The sequence below is a fragment of the Neophocaena asiaeorientalis genome, unplaced genomic scaffold (genome assembly GCF_003031525.2).
Source record: "Neophocaena asiaeorientalis asiaeorientalis breed wild unplaced genomic scaffold, Neophocaena_asiaeorientalis_V1.1 scaffold229, whole genome shotgun sequence".
Lineage (NCBI taxonomy): Eukaryota > Metazoa > Chordata > Mammalia > Artiodactyla > Phocoenidae > Neophocaena > Neophocaena asiaeorientalis.
In genome coordinates, this window is record NW_020174096.1 from 2,085,909 (window position 1) to 2,089,525 (window position 3,617).

Genomic DNA, 3,617 nt, shown 5'->3' on the forward strand with positions numbered 1-3,617 from the left:
GTACTTAAAGCAAGGAGGCAATATAAGGTCAGATTAAAGGTTTACTGAGTTACCCTACAAACTAAGAATTGATACATCAATGATCTAACAATGAAACATAAGCCCACCATAAATCAACTGATTTTGGACATAAAGGTTTTAACATGTAAGAGCAAAATAAATAGATGGTGGTGAGGAAAATAATTATTAAGCAAAAAGACCCCCAAAAAACAAACACCAAGAAACAATGAAATAGAGAAAACACTAAGATTATATTAATAGTCTACAAAAGATCTCAACTTGGATACTTAAATTTAGGCAAGCAAAACACTTGATTTAATGGATAAATATCCTGATATGCATTGAAACAATTTCATTATTTCTATGATTTGGAAAAAAATTGGTATATATAAACTATATACAATTATATATAAACTATATAAAATTGTTTATATATAAACTATATATAAACTATATATAAACTATATAAAATTGGTATATATAAACTATATACAAGTATATATAAACTATATACAAGTTAAAACACTTAAAGGCAGGGACCCTGTCTATTTTTAATTCACTAATGTTTAGGAGGTGCCTATTGTAAAGCTAATTATAGCACCTAGTTAAGTCCTTAATAAATAAATGAGAGAAGAAACTAAAAAATATCTAAAATTTTAAATTAAATGCTACAATAATGCCAAGAATTTCGTTACCTGGACATGCAAAATTATCAGCTTACCAGTAACATTTAAGGAAGTATATAAGAAGATAATGGTGCTTCTCTAAGCAAACTGAAATATTAGTATTTTGAAAATGAACAAAAAACATATTCTAAACCATCTATATATTAAAGCTATTCTTTAAGATTAAAAGGTACACTTATAATGAACAAGCGGATTTACTAAACAGTGTCTAATTAATTGTATTAATGGTTATAAAATACCTTTTCTTGTCCAAAAATTCCATACATGAAATATGATTATTTGTAATATCACTGCCAAAGGCTTATAGCATAGTTGTTAGTTTCCTGGCATTTGTATTTTAATTTAAAAGCCCTGTTTATCCAACCACTAGAAAATAAAAATTCTCAATTTGTTTCAGTTTTCAAAAATCATTTATCAATTAATTTATTGGTATACCTGGTGCTTATCATAAAGTAAGTAAATGTAAATGAACAGCAAACTAAGAGGTGGATTAAAATATCCACACTAAGCCTGACCTCAGCATTCCCTGAACCTTTTCTTCAGAAGGAAACTGTAAAAATAAATCTCACTAGCGTTGGCTTTGCTTGACAGCATAATTGAGTAGTAACCAAAGTAGCCATATGTGGTCCTTTAAGCCTCAGAAACACAGCACCTTTTGAATCTTTGCGCCAGGCACACATTTTGTGCCCGATAGATACTTGCTGAATGAACTTTTACAGTAGTGCTGGGTTTGGGCTAAACCAACCAAATTTTCAGACTTTAATTTAGTGATTAAATGATTAAACGATTTTGCAAGAAAGAGGACAGACTGGATGAAGAACGCAGGTTGTCATTCAGGAAGAGAGCAAAGCTAACTGCCCCAGTATGCATACGATCATATAATCCAATAATGCACTGTCCTCTAGCAAGCCCATTTACAGAAACCCCAAAACAAATAATTATCACAGTTTGTGGGCTTCTGGTGTTGTTGTGGACGGCTTTCAATGTCTACAAGTAGTACCGTTTCCTAGAACTTTGTAATAAACTTGCATTTTTTTCCCTAGGGTTTTTTTTTTTCCCCACAAATCTTTCATAAAGTTCTCTGTAGTGTGTAAGTATATACATATGTAAGGGACAGAGTTCAGAAACTGGTGTATTGTGTGGGTGGGGTCAGGGCCCTTACAATCGTCATTCATTCATTAACCAAATATTAAGCATCTACTGTGTCAGGAATTATTTTCTCCACAAAACAACAGTGGAGGAAAGAAAAAAAAAAACCTCGCCCTCCCAGAGCTTACGTTATTCTATTGGTTAAAACAGATAACGAGATAAACATGTAAGATATGTAGAACGCCTGAAGGATAAAAATGGGGAAAAGGTACCGGGAACTTGCAGTTTAAAGAGTGGCCACGGAGCCCCGAGGACACAGTTGCGCAAAATCCTGAAGGTGAGGCAGCAAACTCTGTGGTCCTTGGGGAAAGACCCTGGCCGGAGGAAAAGCCAGGACAGACGTCCTGCCTGCAAGGCGGCCGAGGAAGCCTGCCCCGGCCCCACCGCGCGCACCGCCTTAGGCCGCGGTCAAGGCTTTGGCTTTTACTCCCAGCTAAACAATGGCAGGGTCTAGAGTCAAGGAGTGACAAGATCTGATTTAGTCCTTCGAGTGATGTGAGGCAAAAGGAATAAATAACCTGTGGGGAAAATTTTCCTATTTAAGCGTACCGGTACATATGCATATATAATTAACATACCATTTAAGTAAACTCATGAAAATATAACACAAATTTCGTCCCGTTTGAGTAAAATTAGCTTACCTATGCACTTTTTACCTGAAGAATAGCCCCCTTTTAATGTACAGAAGTAAACTTAATAGTGACCTGTACGGTAAAGTTATTTCACGTGTTTCAGTCAGAGACTACAGGAGGCTTGGAACTGTACACACAAGCACATTTATACTCCAGCCTTGGCCAGTACCTCACTGTTTCGAACGTAAAGGAAAACGAAGTCTGAAATCGTCTGGCCCCAGGCCCCCCCGCGGCCCGCACTCCGCCGGCTCTCCCCGCGTGCTCGGCTCCACCCACACCTAGAGGGGGGCACGGACTGGCTCCTCGCTCGAACAGCGTCTCCTATAGGCCCTTCTCCTGACTGCTAGGCAAGAGCCAAAACCACAGGCAACAAAATGCAAGACCAGAAAAGACCACATATTTCCAGAAATATATGCATCACAAACATGGTTCCATTTCAATCCAGCTGAGAATCTTCGTCTCCTCCACGCGTTGCGTTCTCACTCCTCAGAAATAATGCAGAGACTGGCGTAAAGTCTGGCCTCTCAAAAGGAGAGAAAGGTGTACAATACGATACATCCATCCACCCGGCTGCAAGGACACCATTTAAAAAATGCTCGGTCGCCGTCGGATCGCGGGCGTCCTCTACGTGGCCGCCCCGAGCTCGGCTCCCGAGAGCTAAAGACGAACAGCTGGGGCGGCGTGCGCGAGCTGCGAGACGGTCCGGGCCTGAGCGCCCCCCACGCACGCTACCACCACCGAACTCGGGCCCCGCTCCGGTCGGCCTCCAGGAAAATAAAGACCGGGAAGACCCGGCCCGCCCGTGCCGCAGCGAAAACGCCGCTCCGCAGGATCGACACTAAAAGGCAACATCCACAGCCGCCCTGAGGAGAAAGGCGCAGAGGAGAGCCGCCGCCGCCTTGCTGCCGGCCGCCGCCCGGCCCCGGGTGCGGTGCGGAGCGGAGCGGGCCGTGCGGTGCAGCGCAGCCGAAGACGCGAACCGAAGTGGCGGCGGCGGCGCGGCGGTGGCGGAAGTGGAGTGGGGAAGAGGGGGTGGTTGTTAGTGTTTGGCGCCGGCGGAGGGAGTCATTCCTGCAGCTGCACTTCCGGTCGGCATTTTGTTCTGAGAGGGAGAGACGAAACGAGAGAGACACACACACAGGGCTCCTTC